Raw genomic sequence first — 20,466 nt, 5'->3', positions numbered from 1 at the left:
TTAAAATCCAGTTGGAGTCAAAATATACAAAATATATGTAAATGCTGACCTGCATATAATATAATTAAGTATAGGCAGACCTCACTTTATAGGCCACGGCAATGTGAGCCTATAAAAATGACCTCTGGGGATCCCTGGGTGGCGCAGCAGTTTGGCGCCTGCCTTTGGCCCAGGGCGCGATCCTGGAGACCCTGGATCAAATCCCACATGGGGCTCCCGGTGCATGGAGCCTGCTTCTCCCTCTGCCTGTGTCTCTGCCTCTCTCTCTTTCTCTCTCTGTGACTATCACAAATAAATAAATTAAAAAATTTAAAAAAATAAAAAAAAATAAAAAATAAAAAAATAAAAATGACCTCTGTAAGCTAAAGCTGCGCAAAGTAATCTTAATAATCAATAGGGAAAATTACAATTATTCCAAGATCTTTAAAAACTTCTGTGAAAACATTAAACACTCGTTCAAGGTCAGTTATAAATGTATTGGGAAATGAAAAAAAAAGAAGTAAAAACTAAAATTCAGTAAACAAGAAGTCAAAACCTTAAAAACATTGAGAATTAAAGTATTTTACTTCCTTGTGAAACAGCATCAAGAAGCATTTCAGCAGCACTTGCTTTCTTCTCATCATCTAACTCGCTACACATCTTTTCGATGCCCTGGCAAAATTGTCACATTCCTTTCTAAATCTAGATTCGCTTCCGACACTTTATCCTTTGCACACGTTCGGTGCCCTGAAATACCTCCAAGAGTTTCTTTAACGTAAGTATTTTCCTGGAGTCACTTCCTCTGGGACATCAGCATCCCTTCATCACAGCCACTTTCTCCACTGATGTCAGTAAGTTGGCTTCGCCGAGTGCCTGGCTGCACGTCCAGAGGCTCACACCGCCCTGGTGTCAACACCGCCACGGCCAGCGATTTCTTCTAGAACTCCATTTCCATCGCATTCAGATTTTACTTTTCATTTATTTGCCTCACTTCCATCTTTGTTGGTCAATTCATTCACTCCTTTGATGAACTATTCCTGTGAAATGTCACAGAGGGTTATCACTGGGAAACCAGGAGACAACCGCACACTTTGCTCTCTGTGGGTGAACTGAATAAATAACAGATGCAAGGTGACCATACAGACCTTCAAGGAAGTGATTGGTCATGGATCATGATTCACATCTGTTATTTACATAGTGATTTGTGTGCCGAAGTGCTAGGAGCAAAGTTTGTACTTCATGCAAATACAGTGAAGACGCCATACAGCGCGGTGACTAAAATCTGAACTGTTATTGGGGCACTTGTGTTCCTTAACTTCAATGCAGTAATTGAAATTCATGCATACCAGGGTGCTGCGGCCGACCGCCTGTCCTAGTTATCTTTGTTAGTTCTTAGCATACATCGATAGAAAAACATGTCCCCGCGATAGAGAGCTATTTCATCTGTTGTAAATGAATGGGATTAAACAAGGAAGGTTGACAAGAGTAACACGTCAAATGAGGTGTTAAACGTTTATCTTAACGTAACCTAAATAAAGCTGATCAACATCTCCTAAATCATGAAAATTAGAACGCCTAGTATACGGTAGCATAACATTAGAAGCCGAAGTCCAATGGCTTGAAGTGTTTTCTGACACTTTAATCCATCTTTTTTCCCTTCTATTTTTGTCTTTTCCCTTTTCTATTGAAATTCAGATACAGCTGAATGTAATGTATTTTATTAAAAATAGCAACACAGAATTTGACTTTTATAAAGGTATTTCTCTATTTCCTGCTCTTTTTTTTTTTTTTTTACCATTCTATCATTCGATGTATAGAGGCAGAGAAAGCATCCAGATATTGTTTTCTACTCTTAATAATGCTAATATCATTATGAAGCCGTGGGAATAAGACTGCTTTTTTCATGTTCGTGTTACACGGTGTAGATTATTTGAAGGTACAATTTGGCATTTTGAATAGCAAATGTGGTCCCTGTTGATACAAAGAATAGCTCGAAACCTCCCTCCTGCCCTCAACTATCACCTCCAAGGCCTCTCTAATTTTGAATTTCTTATTGCTTATAATAGATATCTTACAATGCAGTACGGGTCAAGATCTTGATAAATTCTCTCCTATTTTAGTTATCAAGGCTGCTTCCAAAATGGCTTCCAATTCTGAAACTTAAGAGATCCTCACAACAGTTTTCCTCTTCTGGTTGGTTTTTTTTTTTTTTTTTTCTGTTTTGTTTTGATTTTGAGGAAAATCACTATTACTTTTGTAAGCATTACACATGTACCTCAATGCTCATCATGAAAAATTCAAATTCCTTCTTCAAGGAAATTCTGAGAGACTTAGGCCATTCAGGAAAATTTGAAAGTATTTCTTTCAATTATTTTAAAACTACTTCCAAATTTTTTTTTGTTTTGATTTTTTTTTTCTGGTTGTTTTGACTTACATCAGTTCATTGTGTTTAGTGTTTATGATTCTCATTTTCCCCTCTTCGTTTCCATCATTCCTGACGGAATCCCAATCCTCCCTTATACCTGGACTTGTACAAAAGCCAGAGCTCTTGATCCCAACCCATGGGCACTCAGCAGTCAGAATAGATGCTCATCCACAGATTCACCATTTTTGCTGCTGTTCTGCTGCCTGCTAAAAGCTACAGCATTCCCCCCAAATTAAATGTATTCCATCAGCTTCCATTCAAGAATTTCCATTATCCACTTCCTTTTCTTTTGAATTTATGCTACTTTCTTATCAGAAATGATCTATATATAATCAAATTATGCAGCTTCCCTGTGGGAAACCTCATCACTCCAGACTCCTTACCAAAGGCTAATAAGTGTCCTTCTAACCTTTTTTCCTATCATCCTTGCCACAACTCACATTTCTTTCTGTTCTTTCCACCCTAGGCCCATTGCACTAGCCTTCTTCTCTGTCTTGAACGTTCTTAGCTCAGATCATTGCCTGATGGCTTCCTCTCATCATGCTATCCCCGCAGAGGAGTCTTCCCTGACTGTCCTGTCTAATGTGCATTTACAGATGCTACTTTCACATCTTTCAATTTTATTTTATTCGTAGTACTTTATTTTTTTATTTATTTATTTATTTTTATTCGTAGTACTTTATATGATTTTTCGCCTGTGCCACTAGGGAAAAAAAGTTCCCAAGAACCCAGGTGGCTCTCTTGTTCACTGCTTTATCTACAGGGCCTACAATAGCGCCTGGCACACAGGAGAGCCCAGGAAATATTTGCCGAATGAATTATGGTGATAGAATTTCTACTCCCTGATTAAGCCGAGCCGTTCTGGGCATTGTCTTACATGTCCATTTGCAAATTCTTGGTTATGTGTTTTCTTCATTCTGTTCTCCTCTACCTAAATCCCCTTTGTTGTTATCTTTTATCGATTTGTATTAGTCACTTCGTTCAAAATCTAGCTCAAATGCCACTTGTAAAGTCTTTTTGAATTCTTCCTACCATGAGCCCTCTTTTATTTCTTCTCCCTATAACATTTGCTTTCACGATATCATCTTGTGCTTTTAAAAAAAAACCTCTAACATATTGCTTTATAACTACATTTTGTTTGTTCCTTCTGAGTCATCTAATTGTTTTCTTATTGAGAGAAGTTGTAGTTAAGTGACAAAAGCTTTGGACTGGAAGTCCTGGAGAACGATGCTAAACTGCAGAGAGCCCGTTTCCCGCATCTGCAAAATGGAAGAGTTGGTCTAGATCACAGGTTGCAAAATGCCTGCCCTCAGGTTGAATAAGGCCCACAGATGTGTTTCATTGGGCCTTAGTGAAACTCAAATTAGTTAGCAATGTTTAAAAATCGGGAAATTTTTGGAAATCTTGGAATTATAGATCAGGCAACAAGAGACCTACATTTCTTATTTTTAAAAGATTTTATTTATTTATTTATTTGGGAGAGAAAGAGTGAGAGGGAGAGAGAGCATGAGCAGGGGTGAGGGTGAGACACAGACTCCCCACTCAGTGGGGAGCACGATACAGGGCTCCATCCCAGGACCCTGGGATCATGACCTGAGCCGAAGGTAGATACTTAACTGACTGAGCCACCCAGGCGCCCTGAGACCTACATTTTTGCATGGTGACAAATCCATTGAGGAGGAAAGCAATTATGTTTTTTTTCTTAAGATTTATTTATTTATTCAAGGGAGAGAGAGAGAGCATGTGCATGCATGAGTAGGGCGAGGGGCAAGAGGAAGAGAATCTTCCAGCAGACTCCCGGTTGAGTGTAGAGCCATACTATTTGGTTGGCTTTTATAAAGAAAGACTTCTATCAAAATGGAATTCAAATAGTAACCCTAGGGTGTCACTATAGTGTGCTATGGAAAATTTAACTCTGGACAGATATCAACCAACTGAAATTTCAGTTGGGCAGCAGAAAAGAAACGTGGTTCCTCGGTCTCTTCCCTCTGTGTGTAACTCCCACTAATGGTTCGTTGCAGTTATGCAGGCGTATCAGGAGCAGAATGTACTCTAGAGATGGAAAAATATTGCTATTTGTCCTCCTAAGTAATAATCACGTGTTCAACAGCTGGAACTTGCTGGGACCCTCACTTATTACAATACCGATAACTACGTTTGCTTTATTCCCACAAAACCACAAACTAATTGGCATGGTTCAGGACCACCATATTTAATAAATCCCATTATTCTTTTTGCAACAATTTATTAACTTTTAAGGAGAATACATCACACTAAAATATTTTCCATGGATTAACAGCAATAGCTAAAAGATTCCACACACACACACACACACACACACACACACACACACAAGATTCCACACCCAGGTTGGGCTTTGCTTGGTAAACCAAAGTGGATAGAAGTCACAAGTCTATTGCCCAGGGCAGATTTAGTACCCTGTTGTCAAAGACTACCGTCTGAACACTTTCTTCTCCATTTTTCCATTTCCTAGTATAAAGAGTACTCATAAATGACATAAACATTTCATGTGAGAAAAGATTACATTCCTCAAAATTTTTCTACATTAACAGAGGACATAGCAGATATTATGCCATTCATATTAATACTAAAATAAATCTTTTTTATGAAGTTTCGATAGCCGTAATACTTGAAAAACATTTAGCAATTTACGTTTATTCAGATCATGATATTCTAAAGAATTAAAGGGCAAATACATTAATCTGATTAAAATATTTTAACATTTAATTTAGACAGTTTTAATCTCTGGTTTTTTTTATAATGTGTGCAGGGACTGAGCTGAAGGGTACTTTTGTACTATCTACGAAAAAAGTGGCTTAGTAAGTAAATGAATAGTATAAATAATATTTGAAAAGAAGCATTTACTTACCAAAGAAAATAACTTGTTTTCTAACACTTGAGATTTCTTTTATTTATAAAACGCTCTATTCAAAATGTAGGCAAGACCAGAACTTCTTAGATATGCTAATCATTTTTATCTATTTACTGAATCTGGGCCTGAACTGCCAGCCCTTATTAGCATTTTTCTGGTTGCTGTATGTACTTGAAAGTAATAAAGCTGCATGTCCTTTGAAATGGCCCAGTTTTCAGATTAGTGAATTTTCTGTATGTATTTATGTTTTCTGTATGTATCTATATGTATTTATATTGGGTTTGAATGATCTTCATTTTCCATTGGTGTCTAAGCCATTGCAAATATACGGTTTACATGGTAAAGAAATCTAGTTGTGCACAACAATGAAACATGAAGCAGCAGTCTTTCTGCAAGCTGTGTGACCTTAACCTCACTAAACCTCAGTTTCCTCATTTATAAAATGGGGGTGAAAATAGTACCTATTTCCTGGGGACAAAGGCGAGATTAATAGAGATAAGACAAGCATTCTCTTAGTAAACAAAATCTACATTAACGTCTCTCCCAATAGGTGTCCAAGGTCCTATGTAGCGAATTATGCATTTTCTAATTCATACTGCATTATCCCCATTTTGCAGAGGAAGCTACTGAGGCTCAGGGAATTAAGAAACTTGCTCTAGATCACACATGTCGAGGAATGAACCTCCTTACTGTTTCTGCTCATAAGCTGTGAGCAGAGCACTATTCTTCTACAAAAGCAATCTCAGGAATTCATCTTAGAAATTAGAGTCAAGGATCATCCATGAGTAGTGACTGCAGTTCCGAGACTGGTCTTCCTACACACTTTGTAGGATCAACGTCACTATTTTGAGGTTGCACCCTGTGCAGGGACGTGAGTCATCGCCTACCCGTCCACTCCTCCACACTCTAATGCTCTCCTTTATGAATTAAGTCCTAAGAATTCCTGTCTCATCACTCCCCAGAGGTGTTCACAGCCATCTCTGACTTGAATTTCACCCCCTAGTTAATAGCTTTCTGGACTCTTCCACGAGGCTGGTCGATGGCCACCTCAGCAAATAACTGCACATCATTAGAGAGGAGCGAGAGATTGTTTGGATTGTGGAGTAGTTTACAAATGCTGCATTTCCCAGTATATACCATCCCATGACCCAGGAACTGTGGGAGGACACAGCCCTGAGTGCAGAGGAAATTCCTCATAAAACATTGTTTCCCTGGGGCCTTTCCCTGACTACCTGAAGGTTAATGGAAGGAGCATGCTGACGGTGGCGGGGACAGCGGTGGTGGTGGTTGTTAAGAGCAGTGGTGACAACATGGTGGTGGAAAGACTTTGCTCAACCACGTTGGCACCTCCCCTGGAAAATACTGGTATGAGTGTAGGATTTCATTCTATCCTGACAATCTGAACTTACTTGGTCAATGTTTTATAATCTTTAGGAACCACTGAGCTTCCTAAATAAACAGTATCTCCCTTTTCCCGGGGTATAGTCTTCACATGTGTGGTATTTTCTTTCTCCTTTAAAATTTAAAACATCCTCTACCATTCCCTTAAAGCAAATGCTTTTAACTTAAGACCCAGGGTCAAAGGAAACCATGCCATATGAATTCAAATAACCCGATTCCTGGGAATCTCGGCGTGGCACCCTGCTAACCAAACTGTAAGCTCCCGAGTGGATTAGCAGTATCTTATGGAGAATGACAAATGTATGTTTGTCGTGTTGAATAACTAAAAAAAAAAAAAAAAAAAAAAAAAATAGAGGAAGAAATGGAATTTTGCAAGATACGTTACACCGACAAAGATAGGTCAGGTTGTGTTTGTGGAGCTCAGTGCTGCTCTGCCTAGAAGCGAGAGGTGTTGTAGGTGTGCTCGGCTGGGCCCAGGGAGGCAGGCCAGACCCAGGGGAGGGCCACGCCCTGTGCAAAGGCCCGGTGCGGCCTCCAGAAGCTCGCGGCTGACTGAAGCCTGGGCAGGGTGCAGAGCAGGCTCCCGGGCTCTTAGGGCCTTGTCTAGTCTTGCAGCCCGTGACCTCAGGCCCGTGGAGGCCTCCTTCCCGGACCCGCGAAAGGGAGGAATGCAACCCCAGGACCTCTGCACTGCTCCTCTCCCACCCCCCGCCCCAGGCCCGGGCCCGAGCCGGCCTAACGCAGATCCTTTGCTCTAGGTGTGGTTACAAGAACAAAATTATTATAATTACTGGGCGTAACTCTAGTCGCTGCATCACATCTACCCCTAAGTGTGTGCCCCACATTTGCACGTCTGTTACCAAGAAAAGAAGGTGACTGCGGGGCCAGCAGTTCTGCTGAAATGCTGACTTCCACACCGTTTCCTAGAGCCTGTCCTAATAATCACCTACAAAGCTACAATTTTGGCCACCTAAGCCAGGTCACGGAGTCTTGGATCTCGGGGTGCCTGCCCCCACGCCCGTGCCCCCCGTGCTCCCTCCCTCCTGTGGGTCCACCCCCGCGGCCCTCGGTCAACCACCCGGTACAGGCCCCACGGCCCCTGCACCGAGCAAGGCCAGAGGGAAGAGAGTGTGAAACACACCCTGGACTTCCAAGACCTCGTGTGGAAAATAAAAAAAGAATGTAAAATATCTCATTCGCAACTTTCAATATTGCTTGCGGAGCAAAATGAGAGTATTTTGGACATATTGTGTTAAATAAAAGATATGAGTAATATTAATTTTAGGGCGCCTGGGTGGCTCAGTCAGTTAAGCATTGGCCTGCAGCTTGGGTCATGATCTCAGGGTCCTGGGATCCAGACCCATGTCGGGCTCCCTGCTCAGTGGGGAGCCTGCTTCTCCCTCTGCCTCTGCAGCTCCTCCTCTTGTGCTCTCTCCAGCGTGCATGCTCTCATTCTCTCGCTCTAATAAATAATAAATAAAATATTTTTAAAAAATAAAAAAATAGGGATGCCTGGGTGGCTCAGTGGTTGAGCAGATGTCTGCCTTCCACTCAGCCCAGGGCGTGACCCCGGGGTCCTGGGATGGAGTCCCACTTCGGGCTCTCCCCACAGGGAGCCTGCTTCTCCCTCTGCCTGTGTCTCTGCCTCTCTCTGTGTGTCTCTCATGGATAAATAAATTTTAAAAAATAAAATGAATTTTACCTGCTTTTTAAAAAATTTCTTTTTTAATGTGGCTATTAGAAAGTTTAAAATTACAAATGTGGCTCACATTTGTAGCTCACATTATATTTCGGTTCATTAGTGGACTAAATAGTTTCCAGTCCTTTGTGTTAATATGCTTTATTCAAGAAAAAGCATCTCCTTAGACAATACCATCTAAAGATGTTTAATATTTTAATGTAATTATCAAATAGTTTCAAATGAATTATCAACTAAATTATGTATTTTTTACTTTTTAAAAGAATGCATTTATGTATCCACAACAAAGCCAGTTGTACTGGAAATTCAAATCCATTAAACCATAGGACAGATGCTAGAACAAACTACAGTAATACAAAGGCATGTAATAAAAGCAGTGGTACTGACCTCTTTTTGTGTCATGGGCCCATATTATTCATTGAACCAGTATTTATGATTTATCTACTGTATTCCAGACTGTGCCAGGCTCTGGAAATACAGCTGATAAACCTGATGAAAGTTTTAGACCCTCTCCCCAGGGGGAAAAAAAAAAAGCATATATAAACACACTTACATACTTGCATTCCATTTTTGGCTCTGTGAATCTTCTGAAGTTCATCATGAATCCTAAATTAATAATTTCTAAATCTGAAAAAAAAAAAAAAAAAAACATGGACCTTAGGGCCAGCCAGATATGGGTTCAAATGCTGGCTCCAGCAGCTCTGGGGTAGCCCTGGGCTGTATTTATCTTCTCTAAGTCCGGTTTCTTCATCTACAAGGTAGGTACAAATTGTGGGGGCAACAAGGATCAGCTCTGAGATATTTAAAGGCCTCTGTTACACATTCCTCCCTAAGCACCTCCGTAGGTGTAACAGATGGTAACTATTATTTCTCATCTTGTGTTAGGCAGGGAAGTGGCCCAGAAGAAAGGTGAGTTAGAGAATGGATTCTTTAGTCTGAATCTTCTTTTCTATGTCAAGTTCTTGATTCATGTAGTAGCCCTAAGCGTTAGTTGCTGAAAAAATAAAAGAGCTTGGTTCTCCAACCAAGCCATGACCTTTGAAATAAGATGTCCAAAAATGGTGTGTGAGTAGTCTGGGGTAATGTGATCTACAGAAATGAGAACACATCTGCCCACACCTTGAGCGATGCTCTGTGGTATGTGCATATGTTTTTCTGTGGTTTGAAAACAAATTTCTGTCTCTGCAAATCTTACAGATGAGTTTCTGTTTTGGGGGGTTGCTTTTTGTTTGCTTGCTCATTTATTTAGAAAACTGTCCTGGTATGTATATACTTCTTACGGGCAACCTGAAGGCCACCTCCAGCAGGCACAAGCGAACTTTGGGATGAAAGTAGCCTTAAATGAGTAAGAACTTGGGCTAAGAAGCTAAATGCCATGCTATTTCTACACCACTTGTCCTTCCAATGCTGCACTCAATGGAATCGTCCATTCTCCAAATCACTAAGTCAAAGGTGGAGTGATTCACCAGCTACCAGCAGGTGAGGGTAAGCCAGCCTCATCATAATTTTACAGACTCCTCTTTCCACTCATGAAAACAAGTTATGTATGGTATTTATGTACATCTGTGTTGCTGGGCATTTTCCAAATGCCTTTTGGAGAACATTAAACAGGAAATTGATGCCACGGGGCAAATATTCATTCTTCCCATCCCCTCTCACAAAAACAAGTACAGATTTGCTGTGGCTAGACTGACTTCCTGCAGGGTGCTGTAGCTTATTCGATTTTACACTAGAAGGAAAAAAAAAATACATTCTCTGTTTCAATTTAGGGCATGTTGAAAATGGCTAAAATGCATAAACAAAAAGCTTCTCTCATGAGAGCACCGAAGTATAGAATTCAGCGCTTTATAAAATCACATAATTCAAAGGTTAATGATTGTTTTTCATGCCTATTGATGAAAGTAAATTCGTATTACACTGGACGCAACAAATTCAGCCTAAACAGCATGTTGTCTGGTTCTCAAATGGAAAAATCATTAAGCGTATGGCCGTTGTAGCTTTTCATATAAGGATGGCCTCTCCGTCTAACCTGTTACCGTGGTCTTTGGTTAATGTCCTCCTCAGCATCTGCTTTTCCCTTTTCACTTTCTTATCAGGCCAGAAACTATTTTGGGATCCATGAGACTCTGGAAGAACGTAATCTACTTCCAGCCCCAGGAATAGAGGATGTGACTTAGGTTAAGTTATTCAATGCGTTATCTCTCCTAGCCACAGAGATTTGTTCAGAGGCATGTGACCTAAGTTTATCCAATCAAAGTGAATCTTGAGGTTTTTGCTGGGAAAACATTAGTCACTTTTTCCTGATGGACAAGACCACTGAAGCAGTTGGCAGCCACCTTAGGGTCATAATGGGGACCTAATCCATTTGCCTAAAAAAAGCAAATACCACAGAGGGCAAAATAGAGAAGCTGAAAAAAAAAAAAAAAAAAAAAAAAAAAAGGTCCCAGATGTCATCGTTTTACTGCTAGATCAAGTTTTGCCTAAAGATCTATCTCTGGACCATTTAGTAATATAAACCATCAAATCCCCGGTATTGTTTAAACTAGTTTGATTCAAGTTTTTTGTAGTTCGCAACCAACGCTTTCTAACTGCCATACCTACCTGTTGGAAGACATTTATGAAAGAAAAGTAAGCGGACAAGGAGATAAGCTAATGGGCTACTATTAAGGTTAATTTTAGAACTGATTACAGAAAAGCAAGACCAGTAAGGAATAAAGAAGTGATTGCTACTTTCCAAGTGATGAGTAACCACCACAGCAGTGTGGGGCAGGGGAAAAGCCAATCCATGGACTTCTTCCAAGGCCCAAGCAGAGTGGGGACTTAGCAGCAAGAAGGGTCTACCCTCAGCCAAAGCCGTTCTTAACTCACTTCCTCTCCTTCAGCTACTACTGTTGAACTCCTCAGCAACACATGCAGTGTGCACTTAGCAGTCATTTGACCTCCATCCTCCCCACTGGTCTTTGCCACCTCCCTCTGAAGAATTATATATTATTATTATGTCCCATTTCATGGATGGGGAAACTAAGGCCCAGAAACCTTAAGTTATATGTATGATAAACAAGCAATAGAGAACAGGCTCAGGTGTCAGATCGCCTTATTCTAAAGCCTATAATCATTGCCCTACAACATACCTCCTTGAAGATTATCTTTCTGTATTATATGTGGTAATTGGGGTCATCCAGAGCAAGGCCTACAGGGATTTGACACCTGCCTTCATCCTTACTGTTCCTTTCACCAAGAGTAATGAGAGTTTATTTTGTCCACGCGGTCACCATAATTTCTTTCAGCAGCGCTCCATGCTCTGAAAGTATCCCCTTTCTACCTCTTGGGACCATCAAAACTCCCATTCCCTCAGTCCCAGAAGACAGCAGATTGCAAGGAGGGGTTTTTCTGAATCAATGCACACCGAGGTGGGAAATACTGGTAACACGTGGGGGTATTGATCCTCCCTCTGAACAGAAGTACTTTGTGAGCGGGCGCTTGCAGACGGAGTGACTTCTCCTGAAGAGGGTAATCTCCCAGTATGAGTTTCAGACAATGTGGGCTCCATCCAAGGTGGAGGCACAAATACTTTGGGTAGGGGTCCTTCCTGGTTGTCTTGCTACAGAAACCACTTCTCCCTTCACCGACTCACAAGGCCGCACTGTGCTTCAGCCCACAGTGTTCGGAGAGCTCTGGATACACCTTGATCCTCGTACGGAGCTACCCTTTCACCAGCCTAACGTGGGCGCCGTCACTTGCAAAGTAATTCCTGACATCTCAACACGGTGTTCAGCAAACACTGCTGAGCGATTACCGTAGGATGCCCTATGCAGCTTGCAGCCACTTTGACAAAGACGCCATGTTCTTTAGGCTCTTTCAAATGACAAGGTACAGGAAACTGTAGGAGATGGAAATTACTGGAAAGATAGTGGGGGCGCTCTGGAGTTATGAGAAGCAGCTTTTAGCTGGCCAGGTCTCACAGAGAATTAGAACACGGGACAGCATGCATGCGGCAAGAGCTTCTGAATGCCCTCGGGATACAAGAGCTCTGGTCATCAGGTCATCTGGTCATCGCCTCAGGCCTGTTTATTTATTCTTGCTCTAGTGAGTCCACTATTATTGTGACTTAGCTACTATCTATCTTCATTCATTTTCCTTCCTCTCTGACCAGCTCTTCCTGCACTTCATAGCTTCTACTACCTCATTGGTTCTGATTCTAAGGCTCCGAGAGAGGCAGTCCGTTTGAGTCTGTTGGGAAGTGTCTAGTTCTAAGCATCTATTTTGGGTTCAGCTCTCAAACCAGGTACCCCATGGGATCCCTATGGACCAGACGCCGACCTCTGGTTAGTTAAATCAGTCCTGAAGTCCTAACCACAGCAACCTTCGCCAGGTCCCTGGGACTCTGAAGAATCCACCTGAGAAATTTCCTTCTCTGCTTACTTTAGCAACAATCCTTTCCCAACAAAAACAAAAACAAACAGTGAGGCTATACTAGCCAGGGCAGAATGACAGGTCACTGCATGTTTAGTGGTAATTTGGAAGAAAAAAACAGAATATTAGGGGGTTAGGGTACTAAGTACTGAAAGCAACATGAGAAAAATAAGGCAGCAAAATTGACTAGGCTACTAAAAAACAGGATCTCATTTAATCAAGACCTAAAAGGAGTTTTATATGTTCCAAACACACCTTAAGGACAAGATAATGGGGATTCACAAATACAGTTCACAGAAACATGGGACACAAGAGCTGGAGAGTTCATGGCAAGTCACTTGTCCAACTCTCTTATTTCATAATTGGGGAAAGCCCATAAAAGTTAATTGACCAGTTAATTAATCCACACAATTAGTGGTGGAGCCCTGACTCCTGAGTCATGACCAATAAACCACTGGTCTATATTTCTGAGCTAGTAGTGAATTTTTCTTCCTAAAGATGGGCTAGATCACATTTAATGCTCCAAGGGCTCTACTGATTGTCCGGGTGAATGGGGACAAGGGCAAATAACAAAGTTGGGACATAGTGGTTGAAGGTATTCACACAAGATAAGGTCCGTGTTTTCTACAGGAGCACAGGATAGAATGAGATGTAACAGGGGAAAAAAAAAACACTTTAGAATGTGAGATTCAAGTGTCATTCCTGCCACCAGGCAGCTGTGTGCGCATGAACCACTATCAACTCTCTGAGCTTCAGGCTCTTTAACGGCTAAGGGAAAGTCAGACCAGAGGACCACTTAGACCATGTACCCCTGACTCCTCCAGTTCTGATCATTCTAGGGATGATAGCACCTACTTTTTGAGGGGGAGCTCAGAGGACCAGGAGTACTAAACCAGCTAATTGCCAGTCAACTACATTGATAATTTTTTTTTAACGATTTTATGTATTTATTCATGAAACACACAGAAAGAGGCAGAGACACAGGCAGAGGGAGAAGCAGGCTCCCTGCGGGGAGCCTGATGCAGGACTCGATCCCAGGACTCCGGGGTCATGACCTAAGCCGAAGGCAGATACTCAACCACTGAGCCACCCAGGTGCTCCATACATTGAGAGTTTAATAAGTTGTTCTCAAAATTATCTAAAGGCAAGTGGACAAAGGGATGAATGTGTCCTTTCATAGAATCTTGGCTTAGACTTGCCATCTCTGAAAATACTCAGAAAGGCATTTAAAAATCATAACATTTCACACAGAAAAAAAAAAAAAACTACAAAACCCCCTCTCTCTACAGTGCACCATATATGGAGACATATTTAAACACATAAGCATTTTTTTCTTTCTGTGAACTGAAAATGGAAAAGACATGACAAGTATCCAGTACACAGAGTGGCATTTTAATACATTCTCTTAGTAATAAATTTTGATGGATGGAAACTAAAAGTGGATCATGTAGAGAGAAGGGTCTCCCAGTTGGAAGTCTTACTCTGAGAAGGCTAATAAATCTTTAGGCCACTTGTGGGGTCACTGCAGATAGTCAGACCCTAAACAACTCTAGGATGTACCAATCGCATCGAGTCTATGTGGGTCATGGCCTGGGAATGGTTCACTGCACAGGCTGCAAAATGGCCCTCAGCGGCTCCGACCATGGGAGGGCTAGTGATATCCTTCAAATCCCATGTTGTTAAAGGGTGCTTTGGGAGCTGCCCATAGTACTAGCTCTTCTCATGATATTTCAGAACAAGCGACTATTCAAAAGAACAGGCATATGGCAAGCATGTGGAAATTATTGCAATTGGACAAAGAAAACATTTTCATTTACATAACCAACTTTCAATCACTGTAACATCCAGTTATTATGTGAACATCCAGTAGCCAGAAACTGCCTGGATTTTAATCTCAGCTTTGGCATCTACTGCTAGCTATGGAAGCTTAGGAAATGCTACTTAATCTCTCTGTGTATCGGTTTCCTCATATATAAAACGGGGTTAATAATAATACATATATCATAAGGTTTTTATGAGAATTGAATTAAGTGTTTCATATTTAAAGAACTTAGAACAGTGCCTGGCGCATAGCAAGCTCTATGTGTGGATTTGTTAAATAAATAAGGAAAAAAATACAAGTAGGTATTTATTACCATTTATGACCATTCCATCATCTTCTAACTGCTGGGCAGAATGTTGTATTAGCCACGATACATTTTCAATTATGCATCCAACTAAAACATTACTAAGACAATAATTAAACCGAGACAAAAGTAACATATTGATAATTGTTTAAACCTCTCCTTCTGCAAAATAGATTAGACATGAAACATCTGAGTTAAAGAACTGCATGCTTAACACAAGGTAGTATTTTGGACTTTAAAACAAATGTGTAAGTTCAGTATTTGGAACATAAATTAGATTGTCAGACAAGGTGAAAGAGAACATCCAAATGAACACTTTCTTATAGGTTTTATTTCTTCTTCCAAAATCATAAATATAAACTGATTACATAAGCTGACTGCAGTCCATTTCATTATAAGAATATATGAACTCAAAGAAGTTAATTTTCTCTTCGAATTTGGATTTATTACACAAAGAGCGTAACAACAATAATAGAAGGAAGGAAATACCATTAACACTTACACCCTAACACATCAATTGTTTTCATTTTTCATTGCTCCTTTCTCTACCAAGTCCAATTGCCTGCCTTTTTTTACATAGTGGTTGAAAAAAAAAAGTAAAATGCTCTGTAAGCCTCAGTCATCTGTCCTCTTCCCTTATCACACCACACACTCCCTCTGGGAGAAGCTTTTATCCATTCAGTAAATATTTATTGAATACCATTCACATGCCAACCACTGTTACAGGTGCTGGGGATATAATGATGACCAAGACAGACAAGGCCCCCGTCCTCAAAGAACTTAATTCTAGTTCGGAATAAATATGTAAACCAATACATAAATAAATAAATTCCAGACTTTCTAGGGTCAGAGGAGGCTCCTCTGAGGATATTTAAGCTGATAGAAGAAAGATGAGGTGGTAAAAGCCATGCAATGAGCTGAAGGCATCACGTACAGCACACGCAAAAACCCTGACATGGGGAAAGAGCTTTGCATATTTGAGGAAGTGGAGGGAGGCCAATGGGAATAAAATTGGCCAGCAGGGACCTAAGAGAAAGGCAGGAACCGCTTCATAGGACCTTGTAGGCCATGGTGAGGAGTTTGGATTTTATTTAAAGTGCAACAAGAAGACTTTGGAATATTTTAAGCAGAGGCAGCATGTTCTGTGCTCTTAGGTTACTCTCATTGCTTAGTGAAGAGTGAATTATGGTGAGACAAGAACAGAAAGAAAGAGACCCATTGTAGTCGTGAAAGCAAGAGAGGATGGTGACTTAGACTGGGATGATAGAGTAAAGTAGCTGGATTCAAAATACATCCTAGAAGCAACACCTACACAGGCTGAGATTAGATACAGAGGACAAGGGAAAGAAGACTCTAGAATGATTGGGATCCTTATTTTGGGGGGTTAAGCAATTGGGTGTATGATGGAGGTATTTACTTCAATTGGGATAGGATCATATTTAGGAGTCCTTTTTTGTGGACATTTAGTTTACAATACCTATTTGGAGTTAAATTGGAAATGTCAGTTATGCAATTGGATCCATGAGTCAGAAGCTCAGGTCAGTTGTATATCAGCACATTGTCACATTTAAAGCCATCGGACCAGAAGGGAAGTAAGGAGAAAGAATTGAAAACCAGGCCCCGTGACACTCCAACTTTTGGATGTCAGGTCGAGGCCAAAAGCCAGCTATAAAAACTGAGAAGAGTTCATTAATTTGGGAAGGAAATCAGGACAGTGTAATGTTTCTGAAACCCAGAGCATAAATTGATTCAAAAAAGGAGAGAGTTCTTATCTGTGTTGAATACTGTTAATAGGTCAAGTAAAGTGAGAATGAAGAAAAACCCGCTCAATTTGGCAATATGGAGAGTTCTGGTGATTTTGGCAAGATCACTGCAGTGGCGTCCTAGAGATTGAAGCCAGAATGGAGTGGGTTGAGACTGAATGGATTTAATGCAATTCCAGTAAAAATCCAAATAGAATATTTCTTAAAAATTGACAAACTGATTCTAAAAAGCATGTAGAAAAATCAAAGGGCCAAGAATGGCCAAATTACTTTCAAAGGCCAATGGAGTTTTTTTCATTTCAGATATTAGGACTTGTTAAAAATCTAAAGTAGTTATGGGACATTGACATATATGGACACGCAGGGCAGTGCATGGCAGATTAGTCAATAAATGGAATCATTGATTATCCATATGAAAATAATAAAATTCGATTCAATGTCATACTATTCTGAAATACCAATTTGTAGGTGGCTTGAGAATGTAAAATAGATGACACAGTTTTAAAACTTGCAGGAGAAAATTTTATGACCTCAGAGTAGAGAAGAATTTCTTAAATAGGAGACATAAAGTTTTAACCATTAAAGAGAAGTCTGATCAATAAAAATTAAGAACATCTGTTTCCCAAAAGACAGCATTAAGAAAGTGATAACTCATACCACAGACTAAGATAGGAAGGAATGTGTGTAAGAACTATAACTAACAAAGGATTAGAATCCAGAATACCTACACATCTCCCACCAATCAATATCAAAAGACAAGGGACTTGATAGCAAAGGCAAACGATGCACAAAGGCATTTTCACAGAAGAGAATTCCCTCATGGCAAATAAGACACATGAAAAGATGTTCAACCTTTTTAATCCTTAAGAAAATGGAAATTAAGATGATAATAGGATAACATTTTATATTCACTAGACTGGCAAAATCAAGAAGTCGGGCAATACCAGGAGGTGGAAAGAATGTAGTCAACAGAAACTCTTAAAAATACTGCTGAGAATTCAAATGAGTTTAACTAACTTGGGAAACTTAGTGTTATCTTATAAAATTGAACAGTCATATAGCCTACAGCCCGGCAGTTCCACCCCGGTGTAAACCCTAACGAGTCGGATGCCATGTTCATTGTGTCACTGTTGGGACTCGTAAGAACAAGAAACAACACAAATATCCGTTGACCACAAAATGCGTTAATAAATTAGAGAATATTCTCACAATTCACTATATTTAAATGTGGGTGGATGACCTGCAGCTACCTGAAATACTATGGAAAACTGGAGTTCCGCACACAGAGTATACCAGTTTGTGAACCTCAAAAACAAGAAAACCATTCATTATACTGTTTGGGGCTATAGCATTCCAGACCCATCCCAAGGTACCATAGTGGCCCCAGGCAACCACTAGGCTTCTCCTTGGAGCAGTTTGAACAGGCCATAGCTGGAGAATTGAGGACTAGATTTTTCATTCTAGGACTTAGAAGTCTCAGGAGGTGCACACACACACGCGTGCACACACACACACTCTCCCAGCCCTGCCCAGGTCTGACCCAGACGTGGGGGGTGAGGAATGAGCAAACAAGAGCACTGGAATCAGACGTGCAGTTGGTTCCTCCTCTCTGCTGGTGAAGGCTTTTCTTTTGCCCCGAGGAACAGCGACTCGCCTTCAGCCCTACCCTGTGGATTCCTGCTCCTCGGAACCAACTCTGGTTTCTGGACTCCTGATAAAGCTCTCGGAGTTTTGAGTCCATCTTTTTCTGTTTCAAAAAGCCATACTTCTGCAAATCAAAAGGGCTTGTCCTCAGGCTATCTTGTTTCCCGAGGGAGGTGAAAACACTATTTTGAAATTCAAAAATGTAGGCAATGACCTATTTGTTCTGTGCTATATCAAATACTCCCCTTCCCTAGGACAAAAAAGCCTCAAATCCAAGGTTATTCTTAATGACTATGAGGGTAAAAAAAACAAAACAAAACAAAACTCTGAGTTACCAAGAGGGAAAAATATAACAAGAGGTATTTTAAAAATATTATCTCGCTGTGCTCTTTAGCCCAGGAGGCCCTGCCCGGGGGCACAGGGTCCCAGGCTGCACATCCGCAAGGGCTGTCCAGGGCTCCGTCCTGGGGGTCCCGGGAGCACCAGGCCCCGCGACGGTCGAGCCCAGGGCTCGTGGGGTCTTTCCCCCCGCGGTGCCTCCCCTGAAGCTGGCTTCCTCACTTTGTAAGGTTCATGTTCTTCACCTGGAGGTTAACCTATTTGCTGTTGGCTCCACACCCACCTTCCCTTCCCTCTTTTGGGATGTTGGGGTTGACACTATGCAAACCTTTCTCCTTTGTCCGCAGGATTCCTTGTCAAGAGGGGGTGCTCCCGGGAGCCCCAAGGCCTGAGGAAGTCGAAGGCCCGGGCTTTCCTATTTGCTCGCTTTTCCTGTAATGTCACCCAGCAGTGACCCTTTGTCCCGACAACAGCAGTTGTTTCCGGGCTCCAGTTGCTCGGGGCACTTCCAGAGCCGCCTTCACCCCACCTTCCTCCCAAACCCAACCCCGGCGCCTGGCCACTGTCCCCTCTGAGGCCTGGGTCCCCTCTGTGTGTCGCCGGCTCCAAGCTCCCGGATTCTGACGACCCCAACGTCTTCCTTGTTTGCTCAGACCCAGGAGGTGGTTTTTGCTTCTTGAAGCTACTGTCTCCATGAAACCTCAGTGTTCCCTTTTTGTATTTTCGGTTCTCTCTAAGAGCCGATGAACTAATTCCCTGCATTAAATTTTCTCAATTGAAATTCTTAGTTTGTTTTGTTTTCCTGACTGATTTATCCTCCGCGAAGTGGTGGGTGGAAGAAAACGCCGCCCCAAAACGTGCCACTTCAGCCTCCCCAGGATTATTTTGAGCTGAAGGCAACGGATGAAGAAACAGATGGGGACAAAGCTCCCCACCCCCTCCTGTTTGCCTGAAAGCAAGATATAAATTTGCTAAGGTGTCCTCCCACCGCCCCCCACCAGGAAGCCCAGAAGTTAACCACCCCAGGGAATCTGCAGAGCAAACTTGACTACCTAGCCCTTATCATCCATTAGTTCCCCATATATTTACCTTCCCACAGTTTGCCACCCCGGGAACTCAGTCCTTTTCCTTTGTCTTGTCACTTTCTTAAAAATTTATTGTGGGTTTGCTAAAACTCTGTGAAGCCCAAATTCTAACTTGCGTGTCCTTTGAGTTACTCACCAAAGTACTCGCGTGGACATGGCCAATGCACGTACTGACTGTTCTCTTAGTCTTATTTGCAGAGCATCAGCCAACAACCCTAAGGTGGGTAGAGGGAAGACAGGGTTTCCTTCCCTGTAGAGGACTCTCTGGACCGGTTCATCCACTCCCTCCCGGTCAAAGCATTTGTTTTTGTGCTTCCATAGCCCCTTGTAGATGGCTCCTTAGAAGGGCTGATTGTCACAGTATTACATCGACTTTCTTATCTGACAGTGTCCCACCACGAGGGGGGTTAGCCTCTAAGAGTTGGGATCAACTTTTATTCATCTTTACCATTCCTGTGTCAATCACAATGAATATATGCTCAATAAGTGATCCTTGAGTGGACAAATAACCAAGTGGATAAATGAACACATGACTGTAGGAGTCACGTATTTTGTCCTGCTAAAACTTACAACCACCCCTCTTTATCCGCAGAACAAATCCTCTGGCCCCTTTAATCCGGCCCCCGTCTTCCTCTCGGTTCTGTCTGTCCCATCCCTGTCTTCCCAGCCCTTCTGAACGCTTACAGCTGCTCCCAGCAC

General features: G+C 41.6%; 1 long non-coding RNA gene across 1 annotated transcript; it reads right to left on the bottom strand.

Moving 5' to 3' along the window:
- Nucleotides 1–360: 360 nt before the first annotated feature.
- Nucleotides 361–10,562, bottom strand: LOC112652618 (uncharacterized). Its single transcript, XR_007405278.1, has 3 exons — nt 10,427–10,562; nt 8,951–9,024; nt 361–1,016 (listed from the first exon to the last, which is right to left on the bottom strand). It is a non-coding gene; the product is annotated as an uncharacterized LOC112652618 (long non-coding RNA).
- Nucleotides 10,563–20,466: the final 9,904 nt, after the last annotated feature.

Source organism: Canis lupus, chromosome 23 (assembly GCF_003254725.2).
Source record: "Canis lupus dingo isolate Sandy chromosome 23, ASM325472v2, whole genome shotgun sequence".
Taxonomy (NCBI): domain Eukaryota; kingdom Metazoa; phylum Chordata; class Mammalia; order Carnivora; family Canidae; genus Canis; species Canis lupus.
The sequence above is the reverse complement of the archived record's forward strand: the minus strand, read 5'-3'. Positions and strand labels throughout refer to the sequence as shown.